Raw genomic sequence first — 23724 nt, 5'->3', positions numbered from 1 at the left:
AAAGAAATCTGAGCTGGCTGCATAGTTAATCAATTGAGTTTCTGTGCTTCTCGGCTGGGACTTTTCTCTTGGCTTTGGCTGTGTAGAGATCAGAGTGTGTGAAAGTAAAGTTGCAACTAGTTAATTCGCAAGGCTGCTTTTTACTCACAGTCAGCATTAAGGCTGAAAAAAAAGGGGGGTGAATTGGCATGCAACAGCTAGTGATTTGTGTTATAGGCAATGCACTTTCAAGTTTATCTAAAGGAATCATGTTTCCTGTGGCAAGTTCTATATAACATTTATAGCATTTCAGGTTAATGTTATTGAGCACCAGGGGAAGGCAGTGAAATTGAGAGTGTGTGCCAAATAATCTTCCATAATAGTAGACTCGTGCTCGCCTCGTTTGACCTTTGATTGCTGAGATGTTATGGGCTGCAGTATCTCGGAACAGTGCACAGCACCCTGGACCTTTGGAGGCTCGGCATCTGTTCGAAGTATAGTGAGTCCGATCACTCTGGACACTTGTGCCCTGTGCTCATGCAGCCTTGCTGGCTCATGTGGATAGCAAAAAATGTTTCTGCTTCTCTGGTAGGAAATGCTTTTAAGTGAATTTTTTTCCCCACAGAACTTTTCCTTATAGCACGATTCACACTGTTTTTGACCTTGCACAGAACTCATTCTGCTTTACAAAAATAGTCATTGCAGGTTAAGGAGCTAACATTCCATAGCCCTCCTGGATGGCGAGTCTAACTTCAGCCATAGAAACCCAAGAAAAGGAATTAACGGGGCTCTCCTGAATCTTGTAAGCACTGTTATTTTTCCTCTGCCTTATGTTTGAGACAAGCTGTTTTGGATTTTTTTCCAATAGAGATTTATATTACCCAAGTAATTGGCTTTCTAATTTCCTTTGGGAACTACTAAGGTGCATAATAGACTACCTGGTTTAGATTCATTTTTCTCTGTTCTGACTTTTAGATATTTTGAATTCTAAAGGAGGATTTCAGTCAGTCGAATTTATCCTTGAAAAAGTAAAGCTATGATAGCAGCCTCTCCTCCTGGGATTTGAAGGAATGCCTATTTTAAAATATCATGGGACTATTTGGGGGTTTCTTTAACTTTATTTGCTAAGTTCACATTATATATATTCATGTTTGTATGTCAGCTAGTATATGTTTTATCTACTTCTTAAAAATGTATGATAGAGCTGTAGAGAGATGGTGCAGCAGTTAAAAGCACTTTTTGCTCTTGAGGAAGATGTGGTTTGATCTCATCACTCACATGGCAGCTCATCACCATGAGGTCCTGTTCTGGGGACCCAGTGTCTTCTGACTTCTGCAGCCCCAGGCATGTATGTGGTTCACATGCATGCACAAAGGCAAAATACTAATATTCATAAAATAAATTTTAAAAACTTAAAAGCTATGATATTGATATATGTTAAATGTTATAGCAAAAGCCAGACATTTAGGGAACATATTCACGTTTATGGTAAATGAAAAGATTTATGTAAAAAATACGTCTGCAAAGGAGGACATTACTGCTGAAGTTGTTCAAGTTACCATTCAGGTTCTCAGCAGACACATTAGGTCACGGTTGGATCTATTTTAGAAGCTGATTCTGATGGTTCCCTCTATATGTAATGTATTAAATATCTCCTGGCATTTAAACCTTCTTTTAAAATATCAACTAAAATCAATGGAGATATGTGTTCCACCTAACAAGTGTCTCTTTCACGGGAAGTAAAGTGCCACGACTTGGAATCCTAACCCTTTCTCCGTATAGGCTTGACTGGCCATATCGCCACTGCCCATTGCTGCCTGTAGTGTAAGGGACAATTACTAACCGACCCCCATACTATGAAATGATCAACTTGGCTGTGCTCAGTGGGATGACAGATGTATAGTGGGAATAAAACTGAAGCTAGGGAGGCTACTGACTTGGAGGTAACTCAAGAGTCAAACATGGCAAAGGGAATCACCTTGGTATAGAAGTGAAATGTCTTTAGTGACTGAACTATCTTGCAAGTCCATAGGTTTTGATTTAAAAATTATCTAAGATATGGCAGAAATGTCAAGTCCTTAGTGGTGGCCATCTTTTGGTATGAAACAGAGAGAAAGAAGATCATTGTAATGGCCAGGGTTGCCTAATAACAGGAAAGAAAGCATAGGCCAGGAAAAATAAAATACTTCCTACCTCAAGCTTCAGTTAATATTCCTATAAATGTGGGAGTTTGAGTAAAATATCCTACACTAAAGATATATTATGAAATAACTACTACTATATTATAGAAGCATCTGAAAATGTGGTAGGATGATCAGGATTTGATGCTTCACACATGTGTAAATGCACACACATATACACGCACCTAGGTTGAGCAATGGACTGCACCGGCTTTAGCAGCTTCTTGGCTACGACTCACAAAGTAGAGTGGCAAACAATGTAGATCAGAGGCTCTTCTTCCCGGCTTCTGCATGCTGTGGCATCTTCCAGTGAATAGTGCAGTTTGTATAAAACCTTCAAATTACATGTGCATGCATTTTAACTCTGAGGGTTTTCTTTTAAAATGTTTTTGCTATTTCTGATTATTTTATTTTTCACAACAAAGTTTAGACCTATCCTGGTTTTATTTATTCTAATTAAACTGTAATTTTAGTTGCTATCCCCTTGAATCTTGAATCTACTTGGAGAAATAAGCATTTTATTATATAAAGTATTAAATTTTGTGAACATGTCTTTTTTGTTTTATTTAGGACCTCATTGACTTTTATCATTAGTGTTTTTTTTTTAAATATTTATGTCATCTTGTTAAGGGGCAGTGACCAAATCATGGTCACCAGAGTGCAAGTCAGAGGTTCAGCAGCAGTTTCCCCCCAACTCCAGGTGGAGAATTGGCTGTCCATCAATTACATCTGCACAGGGCACCATGGTTCTCTGCATGCATTATCCTTGCACAGAGGAAGGGGATGCAGACTATCCTGATGAGACCTAACAGGCTGTCACCAGAAAGTGGAAATTGGAGGACCCTCTCCATCAGAGGTCTAAAGGAGGAGAATAGGCAGAAGAGGGAGGGAGGGAGGGGATAACAATTGGGATGTAATGTAAATAAATTATAATAAATAAAATATACACCTAAAATATCTTTCTCTTTCTCTGTGTTGTGCATGTGTGTGTCTGCATGTGATCGTATTCACATTCATATGTATGGCACATTACACTGTGAATTGTGTATAGAGGTCAGAAAACAACTTCAGATGTTGACCTGGGCTTCCACCTTGTTGGTACATATGGCAAGCTAGTTGGCTGGCGAATTTCTAAGGGAACTCTTGCTGCCTCCTCTTTCTTGTCACAAAAATGATGGGATTACAGACACATGTACTGCTCTGCAATCTTCATGTGGATTCTAGGCATCTGAAGTCAGATTCTTATATTTGTGTGGCAATTGTTTTACCTACTGAACAACCTCCCAGGCCCCAGTGTTATATATATCTCATATACATTTCCCACACATTTCATGTATATATTTGTTTAATATTATTATAAATATGTAGATTTTTCAAATGCTAAGTTTCAGTTATTGCTTGCTAGTTCAGTCAACCCTCCATCTCCATGGGGTCTTTATCGATAGATTCAGCCAACTACGTTAAAAAAAATACCCAAAAAATTGCATCTGTACTAAAAATATATTTACTTGTATTCATGTTATTATTCTCAAAATAATATAGTATAACACAGCCTTTACATTGTATTAGATGGTTTAAAGTTCACAGGATAATGTGATTTGGTTAACGTAAACTGCCATTTTTTGCAAAGGTCTTGAACATTAGAAGATGTTAGTGTACATATGGTCCCAAGGATGCCGCAGAATGGCTAGGTATATAACAGAAATTGACTGTTCTGTATTGATCCTATAATCTGTGCCTTTATAAACACAATTGTTGCTGTAGAGCTCCTTTAATGCCTCTTGTATTTTGTAACTATGTGTCTGGACTTTACCCAGGATAACCTAAAAGCTATGGGTGCCACCTCCAGTCTGGGTTACCTATGATTGATGCCCTTCCGTGTATCAGCCCACAAACAACACCCAAGGAAAACCTTCAGAGTTGCCATGAGAGTGGGTCTCTTCATTATTGTTTGGAAGAGTTACCTTGCCCTTAATCAGTGACTTTAAATGGAAAACAATCTGATACATTTGGATCATGTGGATGCATCTTTAACAACAGCTAGTGTTATCTCAGTTTGTTCAGAGGAACAGGATAAGAATTCTTTCCTAAAATTAGTATTATTTTATTATTAGGAGAAATTAATGTTCAGATTTGATCAATGTCAAATCAACTTGAAGTATATTTCAGAATGAGAACCATTTATAGTCTTCCAAACTTATAAATCTCAGATGAAAAAGGAAAAAAATAACAGAAGTCTGTTAGATTTTGCATGCCTGTAAGCATAATATTTGGGAGGTAGAAACAGGGATATCAGGAGTTCAAAGCCAGCATCAATCACATAATGAATTCCTGGCCAGCCTGTTTGACATGAGACCTTGTCTCAAAACCAACCAAGCAAGCAACCAAAACAAAACAAAATGCCACTAACAATAGATGAAATACAACCAAGAATCTGTTAGTGATAATCTGATAATGCTTCCTAGCTGTCTGGCTTCAGGCTCAGCACAATAATCCATGCAAAGCCACAGGACAGGCTTTCTGAACAGCACTGGAACTTAGTGTATGCAGTTAGAAACTCTACCCAAACCTATGACTGTGTGGCACAGAGTGCAAGGGATTTTGACTCAATATTGGTAGATGATGGCAAGAGAAGGTAAAAGATTTACATGTGTTCGAGCTTTGAGAAATGGCTTTTTTTTTCTTGCAGTTTCTTTAATTCTGTTTTAATGCTAGAAGAATTTGCATATTTTGCATATTTAAAGACTTCCACCATAGTTAAGAAAGGAGAAACTGACAACTAAAATGCAGTGATAATGGATTCCCATGCTTTCTATGTGATGGAAGATTGTTTAGATTTCAAGGTTTATGTTGTTCTGCACTAGAGTCATTTATTTCCTCCCTTATTTCCCCACTGCTGGCATATGACAAGGATTTTCTTTCACCTTGAAAAACTGTACATGCTCGGGAGTTTCTTTGCCTTATTCCTGCAGTCTTAACATAGCTTATGGAGTAAATGTAAATTGTTTTTTATTCTTTACTCTGTTATATTCTTGAGAAATGTTTTTCAAATTGCAGATTTGATTCTTCTCCTGGTATTGAAAGATCATAAACAAATGCGTTTTTATCTTATTTTTCTTTAGTAGGCTTTATGATTTTATCCTCAGCAACTGGACTAATTCAATAAGCAGCAGACCATAAGGCAGTGAATGGATACACTATTAATTTTTATTGCTAAAGTTTCTTTTATGTACTGTTTGATCTAAAGATGTTATTCATATTTTTATGATGACAGCAGCAGACTTGAAGCAGATCTAACTCCATACTTCTTATTGATAAAGCCTGAATATTTTACACCTAGCAGGCCAAGGAATGGCAATTACTCACCAACCAGTTGAAAGAGTGGAAAGTTGAAGCTGTGGGAGAAAACTGGAGCAGCTTCTTAGTATTCGGCGGCCAGCAGATAGGGCAGGGCAGGGCTGGGCCGACTAGAGGGGGAGTCCAGGTGCAGGATAAGAGCTTGGAGATGATTAATTATTTTTCTTTGTTCTCTTTCAAAATGAGGAATGTAAACCTTAAAATCAGTTTTTCTAAATTGCTTTAATTCTGTGGTTACTCAAAACTGCAGATGAAGCAGGTTTCCAATAAGACAGGATGGTCAAGTTGAGAGAAAATAAAAAGAAAGTGAAAACAATGGATGTAACGGTTTTCTTAATCACAGACAGACTGGTGCCCTGGCCGTGCCGCCTAGGACATTTTGTGTGAACTTTGCTTCTGTAATTAACAATTCAGTGGAACCTCCTCTCCTCAGTTCCCACTGACTCATCCAGCATCAGTGATTAATACTCCCTTATGAGACCCAAGGAAAGAGCAATGGACAATTTATAATGCAGGAAGAGTGATATTAGTTAAAGCCTTGAAGAGATCATATTACATCGGTTTGGCTGATATTTACTGCAGGATCATCATACATAAAACTTTATGGAAATGCATATAAACACAGTTTATTATTTCTGGGAACTTAGTCAGAGAAATAACATCTATTTGAAAGAGGTACATAAGATATAAATAAATAATTATGAGAAGGTTATTTAAATCTGTTAGGAGGTACATGCCTAACAGCCGACTGGGGTATTTCAAGATGAGTGTTGTAATGGGTATTTCATTTACTCTTGGAAGTTTGTTTAGTATCAAATAAGATTAGAACACAAAAGAAGTAGGTAAACACTGAAGGCTTGCTTCAAAGCTTCATGATCCACCTGCAGCATCTTTTAAAGAGGATGCAATAAATGAGTTGAATGTCCCCATTAGTTATCCTAATGTGGTAAACATAATGCATATTGAATATATACTAGAAATCTTTTATTTTTAAGTGAGAAATGAGGCAAGGATCATATTTGGCCAGCTGTCCTACCAAACAATCCTACCAAACAATCCTACCAAACTCAGGATGATATAGAATAACATAAAGAATGAGCATTAGGAAGCAATGCATATATATAAAAGCTACTGAACATAAACTTGTAGTAGACCACCTTGAAATAATCTTAATATATTGTAATTCACAAACCAAATAATTCAATTGTTTGAAGTATTCAATTCAATATATTTAAGTTTATCCATAGTTGTTCAACCATAGCCACTATGACCTACTTTTAAAATATTTTTATCAGTCCCTAAATCACTTGATTCCATGTATAAGTAGCTTCATCATGCACAAGCACATTTCTGCCTCTGTGGTGGGCAAATTATGAAAGGGCATACTGGACGGGACACAAGGTTGGAATGGAGCTCACTTGTTCATGCTTATGCAGAAAGTGTTCTTATTTCTGATCCATCTCTCCAGCCTTGAGTTATATTTTTCTTGTATACAGTTTTAGGAGATTGTTCTTTTGCATATGCCAATGAAGCTTTTCAAGTAATATTTGCTATAAAGACCTAAATGAAGTGTTTTGACAGCCATTAAAAATAATAAATGGAACAACCCAATATGGCAGCACCAATCACACGTGTCTGATCAGCAGGACAATAGTGACTGCACAGTGACCAAAGAACAAACTGAGGGCTCCAAAACACCAGTACTTTTTTGATGGTGTTTCTCAGGTGAGAGGGACCATAGGGTATGGAACATGGGTGGGTCCAGTCTTGGAGCACCTAGCTAATCGATTACACTGTAAAGTTCCTGGGTCCCTGCAGGCATGAACAGTCTCCAGCATCTAACCGGCACGCAGAAGACTGCGCTCAGCATCTCAGACTAATCTGTGGGCCACAAACAACAGCTTCTGGATCTCCCAGCTGAGTGGAGAACACACAGTGTGAAACAGAAGTAGATTTGACTTCAGGTCATGCGGCTAAACACTGGAACCTCTAGTTCTGCCCATTTTCATGAAAATGACATTTCATTTATGTTGTCTGATCAAAGTGGGTTCCAACACTTGGCTATCATGAATAGTACCATAAGAATCATAGTTATATAGGAATCCCTTATGCTTGCTGACATTTTTGGCAGGACTGGCATAACTATAGCTCAAAAAGAAAAGCAAGCTTAGCATTTGAACTACATCACAGTAAAAAGCACAGCACCACTAAGGACACTGTCAACAGAGCAAAAGCAGTTGACATTTTTCTGACACAGAACTAAAATCCAGAAGATATGCAGCACTCAAAAACAATACCCCCACAAAACGATGTAGTTTAAAGGACTATCATCACACAACCAAAGAAGAGGTGCTCATGAGGATGGGCTGCAGGAGGCAGCCCTTATACCTTATTGTTGGCGATACAAATCTATCCCATTCGGCTATTGTGGAAAACAGGACGGAGGTTTCTGATATCTTCTTATGTAGAGGCTTTGAGAACATCCCAGTATGTTTTCCATCAAAGAATAATTCCATAAGCATTTTATCTTACTAAGCCTCTAAGTCCAGTCTGTGATAACCATATGCTCAAGGGTGTGTGACCATGCACTGGTGAGTAAACAGCCTATTAGTACTGGTCCCCAAAAGATACTGGTCCCACAATGCTACTGTTATAAATATTTCAAATGTAGTTTGACAACAGGACCAATTATCAAAGCAGCGGTTTCTCATAAGTTCTGTGGTCCCCTAGTCATGGGTTTTTGACTAGTCTTTGTACCAGGAGTGAGACCTCCTCTGTGGCGCATACCTTATAACTAATCAGAATGTAGTTGGTTACCCCAATAACCCATGACATTATTCCAACAGTGGGTACATTTTGGTAAGCATATCAGTGTTGTAATTGCAATATACAAGGCCCTGACTCCCAAAGCAGTCTTCAAAGAACTTCCTAGAACTATATAAATTAGAAATTAAGGAGATTTACTCAGTTAGTTGAAGATTAATTTCTCTGTGTTCTGCATCCAAAATAAAGGGCATCGGAAGATGTAAGCTGGCACAGCTATTCTTGTAGGAGATACACTGATATCTAGACTCTCAGCTCACGGCAGTCAAGAGGATGCTCATTACTTGTAACTGCTCCCCTATCTAATACAGTGGGTGACACCTAGAACATGTGTTACTAATTGAATAAAACAAATGAATGAGTGGAACTCTACAGGAAGAATTCCCATCTTGTTCTTTCTAATTTCACTGGACTACTATTTCAGGTGGCTAATTTGAACTTTGCATGTTCTGCAGGATGCCCTTGCTGAGTGAGAGTTAGGACGTAGTTAAATTATTTATACTTTTGAAGGCATAATTGTGTGGCTGTTAGAATACCTTCTTCTTAAAGATGAATGTATTTCAGGCCTTAGTTCATGTGTTACCTTACATGGCAAAAATACTTTTAAAGTATGATTAAGGTTTTGTTTCCTGAGATAAAAAGAGAGATTTTGGATTTTTCAAGCAGTCACAATCTTATTATATGCTACATTAAACTCAAAGAACCCTTTCTAGCTGTGTGAGAGACATGGCTGTGTAAGGAGAGCTTGGCACTCCTTTGCTTGCTGTGAGACGTTTGGGTCTATGTGTAGAGAATATAGAAAGACTTCTAGAAGCAAAAAGTGGTCTTGGATTTTGGAAGTCAGCAAGAAAATGAGGGAATTAGTCCTGCAACCCAAATGAACTATAAGAGAAAGGGTAGAATATGTATATGTGTATATGTACATGTGCATCATGTGTGCGTACCAATTTTTCTTTTACTAAGTTCATGTTTATAGGATGCAGTTTAAATTAAAATTATGATATAAAATTCAATAGTATTTTCTTTTATTACACCATAGTTCATATTTTCTTTCATAAGGGTATATGTCTTTAGAATATAAACTTAAAATAAATAGTATGTAAAATTGACATTTATTGTGCTGTTTTTTCTATATTTGTATGTAGTTCAAAATTCCCATAGTCAAAAGAGACAGGAAAGAATGTGCTGCAGTTCACAAGGTTACACATGACACTGTAAATTTCATGGGGTTTAAGTTTTGAAATTGTCAGAAGGATATTAAACTTTGATTTTATCATGTCACGTACTTTGACATCTTTTGTGTGTGTGGAAGGTGTATGCCCTAGATGTCATTCAGTCAAAGGCACAGTATCAAGAGATCTTGTCTTCAAAACCAGTAAAACGCTAGATATTTGCATTCGCTGATGGGAAAGAAACATGTGAAGCATTGAAATGAGGGAGATGGGCTGAATGTCAGTTCACTATGTAAGACTCAATATTTGCAAATGTAGATAGATATGGATGTTAAAGTCTATTCTGTTTTAAATATTTTTCTGCTTTGCAATTTTTTAAAGAAAAAGTAAGCAGTAACCTTTTCAAATTCTTTATATATTATTTTGCATTAAAAAGTCTTTACTATTCAGTAAAATTATTAATATAAGAATAGCTAAGTTAAACTACAATTTCAGAGAAATTAATGGAGTAATGAAAGAGTACATTACAATTTAATAACCCCTTTAAAAATTGGTGTGCCTTGCATAGCAGATTGTCAAATGGATATGTTTTTAATACTTACTAACAAACCAATGAAGAAAACTAGCTCAAACCTGCTTTATGTTTCGATTTTTCTTTATTACTTTGTTCTGGATTAAGGAAGATAAGAGTCAAGCACAATTTCTCACCTCATAGAAACATCTGTCAAACTCTATTTCTTTACAATTAAACACAAGTGCAATCCTATTTTGTTTGGAGTGAGAGGCATACAATTTAGTACTGTAATTTATTTCCAATCCCTTTAGAATGAAAGAATAACAATTCATTAGAGCATCTATGTTTTTCTAGTTATCCTTTCAAAGACATATCTCTCCCTGTCAGGATTTCCAGACCTGATTATCTGCATATCTGAGAACTTTTCTCTAGCCCTGGTGTTCATATCACCACCCTCCATATACAGCTTCCGTGTGCTTCAGCCATTACTGAGTATTCTTAAAACCTAATGACATTAACTGGGATGGTGATGTCTTCTCTGGAAAGAACTTTTAAAAACCCAGATAATTTCAGGGTTGAGTGTTTCCTTCATCCCATCAAAGATCTGCGGAAGATTTCATTGCAGTGCACAGTAGGTACTAGTATTAACATATTTACCCATTTTGAATGTGGCGAGTCCTAAATAGGATGTATCCATCAAATATTTCTTCTCAGGGATCAGGTACCCTGCAGTTGATGACCCAGAAAAAGTGCAAGAGCCATATGGAGGATACCAAGTAAACAAAGCCCTTAAAGCTAGGTTTTCATTTAGGTCTTCCTGAGTGTGTGAATAAGTGGATCTCTTTTTCTTAACTTTTCTCTTGGGCTCTGTTGCTTCTGTTTATTTGTTTTGTCCTCCTTTTGTGTTAGTTTTTGTTTTGTCTACTATATTATATTACATATTATTATTATTTCTTAGAAGCCTGTTTGTTGTCTAATGGGAGACAGGAAGAGAGTGGAGTTGGATGAAAGGGAGGTGTATGTGGGGAGCAGGAGGAGTAGAGGGAGGAAACATAAGCATGACATGCTATGTGAGAAGAATTCTATTTTCTTTCTTTCCTTTTTTATTTATTTTATGTATGTGTGCTCTGCCTGCATGTACACCTGCATGCCAGAAAAGGGCACCAGATCACATTATAGATGGTTCTGGAAAAGCAGACAGTGCTCTTAACCACCAAGCCATCACTATTTTCAATAAAAGAAAAAGACAACAAACAAACAAAAAGTGGCTAATATTACATGTGTGTGGTCATGATGCTTTTTTTCTGTTTCTCATTTCCTGCCCCATTTATATATTTGTCCTCTGTTCAAAGTGCCATCACTCATTTCTTAGTATTAAGAATTCCTCATCAGTCCTTAACTTGAGCATCCACTAAATGTATCAGCCACGATCTGCTTTCCTTTCTTTTACTAATAAGACATAACTTATGAAATAGTTGTCATATAACAATTCAAACACCTGAGGGCTGGAGAATACTCAGGACTTTAGCTTGTGCACATGGACTCATGTTGAATAGAACCCAAGGCACAAAGACTCTGGCTTCTGTGGGCATCTGCACTGATGTGCACATACTCACACAGAGACACATATACATAATTCAAATTTAAAAATAAAAAAGTAAATTATAAATTAAACCATATCTTTTAATTTGGTCTCTTGACAGCTTTCCCAGACTATGACTTTGAGCTATTTTAGGACCAATCTCTCCCTCAATGACAAGAAAGCTACAGAGCACTGGCAACAAAGCCACACAATTTAGGAAAAACACAAGGAGTATGTGTGTGTGAGAAGATCTGTTCTTGAAACCAAGTTTCACCTAATAAAGATTTTGAGAATAAATTTAGTAATATATGCAAAGATGCTAGAGCAGTGTTGACATTCAGAAAATGTGATTTCCTTTCTTTGTATGTCTGACAGTTACTTCATCTATATCCCTCTATGTTATTACTCAAGAATTTCTTTTAAAGATCAATTATTTGGAGGCTGGAGAGATGACTCAGTGGTTAAGAGCACTGCCTGCTCTTCCAAAGGACCCGGGTTCAATTCCCAGGACCCACATGACAGCTCACAACTGTCTGTAACTCCAACATCTGACACCCCCACATCAATGCACATAAATTAGAATTAAATAAAATATTAAAAAAGATCAAGTATTTGACAGTGTATCTGTTGTATAGTGCCATTCAATGACCAGTCAGTATTAAAACTGTTACTTTTACATTGCCACATCTTTTCTAATTCTATTTGTATTTTAAAAATAAACCACATTTATTTCTCCTATTAAATACACACTAAGAAAAAAATATACACTAAGAATATTTTATAGGGTCCTTCTCAGGACGTGGAGTAAAATGGAGGAAGAAAGACAATATTGCATAACATGGAAACAAAGATGGAAAGAACTAAGAATGTTCTTGCCTAGTTTGGCAGACTTTAAGAAGAATTTTGAATAGTGATATGCAGGCTATAATGAACTGTTATGATATTGATATTTTTAGATTCACTATCTGGCTTTTTGACTGATCCATTATATTAATAGTACACACTGATGCTCGGCCAATTTAACAATAATTGAATGTAATGTGATGCATGAAATCCACTGTGTGATTACCCTCAAGATGAAATTTTATTTTGTGAATGATATGATGTGCTTTGAAATGAGAATTTCAGACCTTACCTTGAGATAAAGTTACAATTATGTCTCAGTACATGTAGCTAGCTGCATTGTTCAAATGTATTTTGAAGGCAATGGAATAAAGTATTCATTTGCGCTGCCTTTAAGTGGTGTAAAAATAACAGATTTGTACTTTTCTTTGAGAATAAGTGCTATTTGCTACCATTCTTCAGCATGTGTTTTAAGCAATATTTGTCACAATAATTACTCATCCATGTTTACATTAATGCCATAAATAGTTGTTACAAAATGCCTCCTGTCCATTACAAAGTAGTTTTATCATCAATATTGTAACATGGAGGAGAGTAGACATGAATTCCATCACTGACTCTTCTCTATACTTTAATAGTTTAACACATACAAACCTTACAGAAGTGTTTTCTTTAAGGAGAATGGGTAGCTTTAAAAAAAATTTAAGCATTGATTTTTAATGTTCTAGAGAACTTTCATGTGCATCCTAAGACTCCCTTTAGAATCTATACCTATATTCTGCTTAATGTTCATTGCTATAGACATTTTAATTATAGTTTTAAACTCATTGTTTTCTCTCCACTCAAGCATTAATAAAATGAGACACCCCCAGTTGATTTCATTATTTGGAGTAATCTAATATCATCTTCTTGAGCAGTGCTTTCAGAAATCACTAGGTGCTTAGAATCCTGCCTCCTTAACTGATGCCATTTGTTTCTCTGTACCAACTGTTTAAGCCATCCATGTAATTTGGAGTGTGTTATTTAGCTTTGCATTGCTTGAAAAAATCCTTAAGATAAACAACTTAAAGGAGTAAAGTGTCAATTTGGTGACAGTGTGTTGGAGGTGATGTATTTTGATGCTAATAAAAAAAAAGCCATCCCACCTGGGCAGGGTAAAGGAGATAGGTGTGGCTAAGGTTCCTGGCCTGAAAGACAGAGAGGAATCCTAAGAGGAAGGAGAAAATAGAGACCCTGAGGAGAGAGAAGGAGAGGAGCTACGTTCTCTGGGATAACAATTGAGATGTAATATGAATAAATTAATAAAATATATTTTAAAGAAAGAAGGAGAGGAAGGCCACCATGGGTTAGATGGAAGAGAAGCACATGGCTGATGTGGATGGAGATTTGGCCCAGGTGAAGAACGTTAGCAAGTATTTGGGATTATGGTTGGGGGGTAGCTTGATAGAAGTTATTAGAAGCAGATGGCATGGGATTGGGGCAGGTATGAGATACCTTCCCCACTATGGGAAGTAGTTTAGAGGACTGATATCTGCCCTGTCCCCAGGTTAACTAAGGCTATTTTAAAATATAACTAGTGTCCGCATCTTGATTAATTGATTGTTAGCTGGGCATACTGAAGTAATAAAATAATTATAGGTCTGATAATAAACAATTATTAGGCCATACTGATAAAACAGGTAATATTAAAAACCACAATAGTGTCTGTTATTTCTGTCTATAGTCACTTAGCTTTGTTGTTTCTGGGACAGTGGTGGGGTACAGTGTCATAATGGAACTGTATACCTCATGGTGATCATGAAGGGGAGAGAAAGAGAGAAAGAATACAGTGTTCTTATGTCCCCTTTAAAAGCCATACCTTGACAAGCTTTCTTCCACAAGGCCCTTTTCCATGAATGTTCTAGCACTTCCCAATGGTCCACAGGCTAGTGATCATACATTTAGTAGATGGGCTTTTGAACTACCCTTAAAATCTAAACCACATTTGTTACTGCTTTCTAAAGCTTTATGTCGCTCACACAATTCAAAATGCATTTACCTTTCTCTCCAAGTATTTCCAAAGTCAACTGTTCCTGCAGTGCTCACAAGTCTAAGTCTAAAGCCTTTTCTAAGGTTTCAAGGAAACTGAAGCACAAATTGGTGAAAAATAAAAATGCAAGTTAAATAATTTAAATGTACAGTGGCATGGGTAGGAGCATCCAAACATATAGGAGAACAGAAAGGGAGGCTTAAATCAAGCTAGACCAAAACCTAGCTGAACAAACATTAGACACTGTTTTTGGCATCTGAAGCACATGGTGGGGTTGTGTAAGTTCCAAACAGCTTGCCAAACCTTGTCTTTGAGACATTCCTGCTAGTAGTCTGCATGGTTACCCCCTTGTGCAGATTCTGCTAACTGTTGATAGCTTTCAAAGTAAAGGAAGAAAAGTTAATTTGGGCCTTTAACACATATATCTGTTGGGGACATTTAGGATCTAACCTATCACATTTAGTTTCTTTGATTTTGTATCCTTAGATGCAATGTCAGGTGAAAAATTATTTATATCATGAACATTCATGAAAACAATTGCATGAATGGATCCTTCCTACCGTAAAACTAAAGACAAAACTTTATCACAGTGTTGCATTATTGAAATTGAAGTGTCAGTACAGAGGTTTGGGGATTTGGGACCTTTAAGAGGCAGTTGGGTCATAAGGCCTCAACACTTATGGATTATCTCAGAGTGGGTGCTATTGACATGGGGTCTGTTCGTTGGTTCAGCCTGTGTCTCACATGCTTTCTTCTTATTGTCATTTTAATGCAACAATAAGGTCCCCAATAAATGTAACTTTTCTTGGACTTTGCAGCCTCCACTATTTTGAGAAATGTATCATATTTATAAATCACCTAGTCTGTGCATTCTGTTTAACAGTAGAAAATATATTCAGACGCACAGGCTACTTTCACCTGGCTGCAGTTTCTTCTAATACTTCTGTGGCTGGCCTTTCTCCCCACCATTCTTTGCTGTAGCTCCACTAGTGTTCTTCCATTTCCTAGAATATCTTAATCATAATCTTGCTTGGGACATATCCTTCTATTCCATCTGTATTATTTATTCTTTTAGTTAGTTAGGACCTCTCATAGAAATAGTACCAACAGTGTATGTGATGTTCATGCATGCATGAAGAGGCCTGTTATAAAGACCTAGGTGCAGAGAATTCCCGTGTTCTACAGTAACAAACTGGAGGTGTGGGTGGTAGCATTCTAGTGCAAGTCTAAATGGCTCAAGCAGGTCAGCTGATGGTGTAATGCTCAGTACAAACTCAGGTCCTGCATGTGGAAACTGATGTTTCAGCTAGAAAACACTCACTCATACATAGATCCTGCTTTACTCCATTGGACCAGGGTCATCACATTGGTGAGGTCAGTAGCTTTACTCAGTCTATTTTTCAACTGTTCATCCTATCCAGAGCACAGAAACATCTAATTATAATGCTGAAACAAATAATATGAGTACAACATGGTCCACTAATATGTGCAAACAGAGCTATTGTAGACTTCTAGTTACATTATAAAAGCACCCTTCTCTAGAAAAAAAAAACCTTATAGCCCTTCAAGTCCTGAGAAGATTGCATTGTTAGTGTCTCATGTGCTCCCAGAGTACGTGTCCACCCTCTTATCTCTTATGTAAGAGTCTACACCCAACTTCTGTTTGTCTTGTTCCTTCTTACCCTTGTAATTCCTAAACTAGAAGTTATACTTTAGCACTTCGGAGGTGTTCAATAAGTGTTCATTGAACGCATGAGCTGTTCCATTAACCTTTAGCTTGAATTCTTACTAACATTAAACAATATAATTATTTTTGGCTTGATTGCTTGTGTAAAGCCAACATTTACTCCTGGCCAATTACTGTTGAATATATATGTAACAATATTCAACATTCTGGTTTCATTAACTTTCCTCTGGGATTTATAGACTAAACCTGCTCAATTCAGGGTTTGGATATTTTATGCTGATTAAAGCTGTGGCTACCTTGTTAGAATTCTCTTTGTTGCTCTCCATGAGGGAAAAGGATGTTCAATTTAGCTGTTTCAAATTAGAAAGTGGAATATGAAAGGAAAAGATGCTTCTGAATAAAACTGGCTCAGATTAGAAGCTAGCACTGCCCGTCTTTATCCCTAGCCACTGTCCCATCAGTCTACAGAGTGTTAGAAAACCACAGGAGACAAAGAACTGCTGAACAGGGGAACCTTGGAAAGGCATAAAAATTATGAGTCATTTTGGATGTGAGGGTAACTGTCTTTAGAACTACTTTTGAATAGGGTGCAGATCAGTTGACATATCAATATGATGCTAGAGTAGATATAAAATTAAACCTATTATATTTCCTTCTTCCACAGTATCAGAATGTCTGCAAATGTCCTTTCATTCCTGCTCACATGCTTTCTCTTGTTTTTAAGTGCTTTGGCTCTGTGTTTTACATACACAAGTTTATTTTATTTAACCTCATTTTCTTTTTGTTCCTGTGATGAACACCACAACCCAAACTGCCTTTGTGGAGGGAAGAGTTTGCTTGGCTTCCAGGTTACAATTCGCTATAGAGGGAAGCCAATGCAGGAACAATGAATTGCAAAGGTACTTACTGGCTGCTTAGCTCACTTTCGTAAATGACCTAGAAAACACCCTCCCTTGCAACCATGTGCCTAGGGGTGGCACCACCCACAGTAGGCTGGGTATTACCAAATTAATCATTAATCAAGAAACTGCCCTACAGGCCAATGTGACAGGCATTTCTTCAACACAGGTTTCCTCTTTCCATGAGATCTAGTTAGTGTCAACTTGATAAAACTAACCCCTATACCATCTTAATAAGGTATCACTTTGCTCAATTGAGGAGAGAAATCTAGTCTCATAAAACAGCAAAATTTTCCTAAGCTATATAGCTATGACATTTCAAAGTCTACAATGGCTTCTGGGCTTATCTGGTATCAAAATCCAATAGACACAAAACCACAGAATTTTAAAACACCCAGAATTTACCCTGTGCCTATTAAAAAAGGCAAATATTTTCTCCTTCTTATCCTCCAGGATAAACATTTTATCTCTCTATCTATCATCTATCTATCTATCTATCTATCTATCTATCTATCTATCTATCTATCATCTATCTATCATCTATCTACTATCTATTATCTCTCTCTCATATATATGTATATGAGAGAGAGAGAGAGAGAGAGAGAGAGAGTAGCCAGGAAAATTAAAGTGCCTTTTCAAAATGTGGTATGAAGGTGCTTGCTCTAGCTGCCCTGGAATTCTTCCCATCTTCCTTTCACAGATGGGTATGGATAGAAAGGTGAGCCGGAACTCAGCATGGCTGAATCAGGAAAGGTCTTTCCTGGCTTATGTAGAACTTTGTGGATTGTTGGGGTCGATGTTGGTTGTCTATCATCTTTGAAAATATGATCTGTCTGGCAACATGAAAACAGAGAGAGTACAGAGATGAGACCTGCCTTGTGTGTAGATACCTGTCTGCATCAGTTATTTTCTTGTTGCGGTGACTAACACTAACACTAACAACAACAACAACAACAACAACAACAACAACAACAACAACCACCACCACCACCACCAAAACAAGCAAACAAAGAACTTAAAGAAAGAAGAGGTCATTTTGTCTCATGGTAGAGTGGTTACAGTCCATCCTGGCAAGGAAGATGGGAGAGTTCATAGGGCACAAGGATTCAGCTGGGACAGTTCACATCGAGGGAAACCAGTGTAGAGAGATAAGGGCATTTGATTATCTCTCCCAGGCCATATACTTGGTGGTTGTCACCCACCTTCAGAGTTTATCACCCATTCTCAGTTATATCTCTACTGAAATGCGTCAGAGACACACCTAGAGGTATATCTCCAAGATGAGTCAAAAGCTAGAATAGACAGTAATGTGAAGCATCACAGCATTTCAGCACTATTTATTGCCATATAGAAGGTGATTTTATGCATTCACTATTACAGCTCAGTTTTAATACAGATGATGTATTTTCACCAATAGTCTAGCATTTTTCCTTCCTTCCTAGTCAGAAACTCACCTTAGTCACCAGCAGTGCTTTTCCCTCTATTGTAATTACTGCATTTTTCTCCATGTTTGATAGTATTCTCTTTTATCTCACAATAAAAATAACAATATATATTCAGAATTCTGATTTTGCTTTTAGATTCTGTTTTCTTTTTCCATTAATGTAATAATCTTAGAACATGGTCATCTTAAATTTCCCCCTATTGGTTGCTAAGAAATATAATTTAGTTTGTGAAAAAATTCTATAACATTTTGATTGATTTTTAAAAATATCAATTGAAATATTTGTATAATTTTGTAAATTATACAATGGTAGAAATTAACTTCACTATTTAAAACTGACACTCCAAATATTCACAGCAGCAATTAAATGTTATATTATTATATTTTACCTTTACAGAATTTAATATTTATCTGTAAATAGTAGGGCCATTTTGTAATGTTATAAATCATTCTAATATTTAATCTGATTCATTATGCAAGATTTATTAAGTCATCTTTATGATAAATTTAATTATAGTAGAAAGATATTCTTATTGAAAATGTTGATAATCAAAACAGTGTTTTCCAGACATGATAGGGCCATTGCACAGATGGTATCATAGAGACTGTAGCCTCATGTGCTAGACTTGTATATGATCAAGCTAGCCAAATTCCAATGTGAACAGGGGACAGGTCTTTGAAATTCCTTCCCAGAGCTAAGGGGTTACTAGAAGTTGGTGGTTAGTAGGGGAAGAAGAATTAGTTTGCTTCAGGGGTGCTGCCTCTGGTAGGTTGCAAATCTCCTGTGGATGTTTCTATACTCACATTCATACTGGTGGAGCTAAATGGGTTCAGTGGGGTTAAAAAAAAAAAAAGAGCATGTGAAACTGTGGAGTAAACAGTGGTAGGAGAATTTAGGAGGAGTTTAAGAGGAAAATAGATTGGAAAAATAACATTATTTATATGCATCAAATTCTCAAATAATGAAAAAGAAATGGGAACAACCTAAATATAGAAGCACCTGTAGTAGAGTTTTGGTGACTTTAAAAACCTACTTATGTTCTATGAACACATTTTTGTTTTAATACACAGTGTGGGATAAGAAGCTGCTGCACAGCAGGTGGTTATGATTAGCCTGGTGTACTAGCTGGGGCATGGTCTTTAGCAATTGCAGATAGTGTAATTCTGGGGACTCTGGAGAGGGAGAGGATCAGTGACAGCTGCTTCTACCCTCTTGCTCCCCTCCCACCCCCTGCTGGTTCGTCCCCCTCTTGGTTTGTCCTGCTGCTGTGTTTGCTATTGCTGTTTTGTTGGACTGCTGGATATTCTGATGATGAAGACTGGACTTGCCTCAATGAACTCTATGTCCCTAGCCAGCAGGAAGTAGCTGATAGAGGTCCAGGTCCCATTTCCCCGCTAACCTCCTTTCTCTTCAACCTAGTGTTGAGGGGTTGGAAGGGACCTGGGTGGGACAAGGCAGAGGTGTAAGAACCCAATTTAATAGCTAAAAAACTTTGCCGCAGTACCCTAGTTATTTGTGTCCTCCATATGTTCTTAGTTAGCATACATATACATACAAAGACACATGCTTTTACTCACACACACGCACACTATCCCTCCACTTTAACCAATATCAAGCTTCTTAGTGGTTTAACTAGTGGGATGGAGAAGATAAATACTCTCTATATGACTAACTTTTAAAGTAGTTATACACTTGGTTCTTAAGAGTAGAAAACTGACATTTTAATAAAACAGTGTCAGGCAGTGCAGTAAAGTATTAGATTATTTTAGCTCCAAGAAGCAGGGAAATTTGTATTTAAGTATCACTTTTGTAAAGATTTTTTTGCCTCATTCTTCTGTAAAATTTTATCCTTCGTTTGTGAATGTTTACATAATATATCCAGTAAATAAGTTTTCTGAAAGTATAACTACTTTAAACAGATGTAGTTCTTAATTTTACAACCCACATTTACATTAGAGCTTAGCGTGTTTGCCTGACTGCTTGGCAGAGGAACACATTTGTTTAGCTTTATGATTTTTATTTTAAGCACTGCTGAAGCTTGTCATTGACTAACGTGAACTATTGTCCTTATTTTTTCTGATTATTGTGATGTTGATATTGAGGCAAATATGTATACACGTAAATTAGATGAAGTAAAAGTTCTAACTGCAATTACAAGAATGTGTACCTTTTATTATTAAGCCTACTAGATGAGGAAATTCAAAAGGCTATTCCATTTTTAATGCTTCATTGTTATTTTAAAAATAACTTACTATATTTATTTGCAATTATTCAATTTCTTTAATAAGAAAACTGACCTCTTTAAGTTATTTAACGTTAGAATTAAATTCAACTCCAATATTGTTTTATGGAAGAAACTTAATAACTTCTAAGTATTTAATTAACTCAGTTGTATAAGGGTTAACCATCACATATATATCCAGGTCATCTAAGGCGTACAATAGTCAGATGGTTGCTAGGCAACAGATTCCAGGTTCAGCTGCTGTGTGTTTCTAGGCAAAGCTTATGCTGTGAAAGGAAGAACAAATTACATGATACCTGAATTTTCATTATTATGCTTTAGGAAAATAAAGTTGTATTTAGAAAAAAACCTTGACTTTTGCTCTTCATGGCATCTTTCTTCTAAATGTCAGAATGATATCACTTGATAGTTAAGTGTTAAGTGGACAGTAAATTAAAATGACAGATGACATTTCATTTCTTATGTGGTCTTGGATATGGACCTTTTGCATAATCATGTTTTTGTGTCTCGTCTGTAGTTAATTAGTTTTTCTAAATTCATTGTGATTGAAGTGAAGCCAAAAATAAAAATTAATTGAAATATAATTAATTTAAAATACACTATTGAAAACTAGAAATTAAAATGAGTTATATGACATGATCTAGGAGCAATACCAAAATATGTCATGAATGATAGAGACAATATTAAGAGAGTGAGGCTTGGAAATCTGGGACAAAGCTTTTTCTTTGCAACGGTTATAAATATTATTATACATGTAGTTATATTAACTTCTATTGTCACAGAGATATAACACAGAAATGTTGATATGATAAGAACATGTTGTATATAGCACGATGCTCATTCCATGGCTATAAACTCAAGTCATGTTAATATTTTTGTTCTTTATTTTAACAATTCTTAATCACTGATGTACAGGGAGTCGGTAAGAATGTTGGCTTGGGGGCAAAGGTTAGGTAAAATAGATGAATCCAAGAAGAAATAAGCAAGTCACTCAACAGAAGGCTAGGAAACAAAACTGCCACTTGGATATGTTTTTTGTTGTTGTTGTTGTTGTTTTGTTTTTCTAGACAGGGTTTCTCTGTGTAGGCTAGGCTGTCCTGGATTCACTTTGTAGACCAGGATGGCATCGAACTCATAGCGATCCACCTGCCTCTGCCTCCCGAGTGCTGGGATTAAAGGCATGCGACACCACGCCTGGCTTGGATACAAGTTTCTTTTTTTGGATATAAATTTTAAATCATGTTTTTAAAGGGAAATTTGAGAGATTTGATCTTTATTCTCAAATAAAGAAGTGATAAAAGTCATTAAAATATGCCTTTATTAGCTTACTTTTTTGTTTTGTTTTTTGTTGTGTCTTTTTTTTACCATTTAAATTTTTTTTACATATCTGTTTATATTATTACATGTATAATAATATACCTATAGCAAGAAAAATCATGACACAATCAGGAATTATATAAATGTTACATTCATAGTGTTTTGGTTATTTGTATTCAACAGCCTTGAAGAAAACATCTTTCCTATCTTGGTGCATCCAAAATTCTGAATGTAAATCAATCTCCATCACATCTTGTCTAAAACATCTATTCATGTTGTTATTAATTTATCAATAGGGCTTAATAATTGTTTATTATCAAGCCTATATCTATTATTGCTTCAGTATGCCCAGCTAGCAATTAGTCAGGACACAGAGACTGTTATATTTTAAAACAGCCTTAGTTAACCTGGGGTGGGGCAGACATTAATCCTCTAAACTACTTCCCATAGTGGAGCAGGTATGGGATCCCTGCCCCAAACCCATGCCATCTGCTTCTAATAATGCCTATCAAGATACTTCCCATCCATAATCCCAAATACTTGCTAATGTTCTTCATCTAGGCCAAATCTCCATTCATGTTGTCCACGTGCTTCTCTTCCATCTAACCCACAGCGGCCTCTTCTCTTCTCTAGACACTCGGGTCTTTTTTTTCCCCCTCTCTTCTTGTTCTTCTTCCCAGGATTCCTCTGTCTTTCTAAGCCCTGGAACCTTAGCCACACCTATCTCATTGCCCTGCCAAGGTGGGATGGATTTTTATTAATTAGCATCAAAATACATCAGACCAACCTCCAATATATCTAGACCTAAAAACATCTTAACCCCTAAACAACTTAGCTTCATTGTAAACTAAGCTACCTGGTCTTCAACTCCATCAGAGACTTGAGAAGGAATAAAATTGATTACCAGAGTATGCTGGGAGTGCAGGTTTGTAGCTTTCCAAATGAGAAGATGTTTTCTATGTGACTAGTCACCCATATTCTCTGTTAGGTGGGAGCATCTTCTTCAGCCTTCTTGCCCAATATATCTGACAGACATAGTTGTGAGGCAGGAACTATTGAGGACTTGCTTACACTGTCTTGGTAGAGTTTGGCCATTGACTCTCTTCCTGCATCCAGGTTTGCCTATTTTTAGGCAGAATTCTGTCTATGGTAAAAATGAGGACATTTTGCCCATTGGCTTGTTTGCCACATTTGAAGCCATCTCAATAAGGAGGTTCTTTGATGCTTTGATGTTCATCATCCTCTTTGAGGTAGGCTGGGTGTTGCCAGTAATTAACCTGTCTCATTGTCAGTGAATCTTTAAAATAATAAAAACCATTTTAAATGCCATATTTTGCATATCTCTGAAGGTTTGAAGACCTTATCTCACTATCCTCCATTATCTCTCTATAGAATTGTATCTGTCTTCTGCACCTAAAATGTATATTCTTGTGCTAAAAGTAGACTAGTGATTGACATGACTATGCTTTGATCAGCTAACAGTTAGCTTGCATAACTTTTTTCCTTTATTAATTTATTCTTGTTACATCTCAATGGTTATCCCATCCCTTGTATCCTCCCATTCTTCCCTCCCTCCCATTTTCCTCTTATTCCCCTCCCCTATGACTGTTCCTGAGGGGGATTACCTTCCCCTGTATATGCTCATAGGGTATCAA

Source organism: Acomys minous, assembly GCF_964271855.1.
Source record: "Acomys minous genome assembly, chromosome: 9".
Lineage (NCBI taxonomy): Eukaryota > Metazoa > Chordata > Mammalia > Rodentia > Muridae > Acomys > Acomys minous.
The sequence above is the reverse complement of the archived record's forward strand: the minus strand, read 5'-3'. Positions refer to the sequence as shown.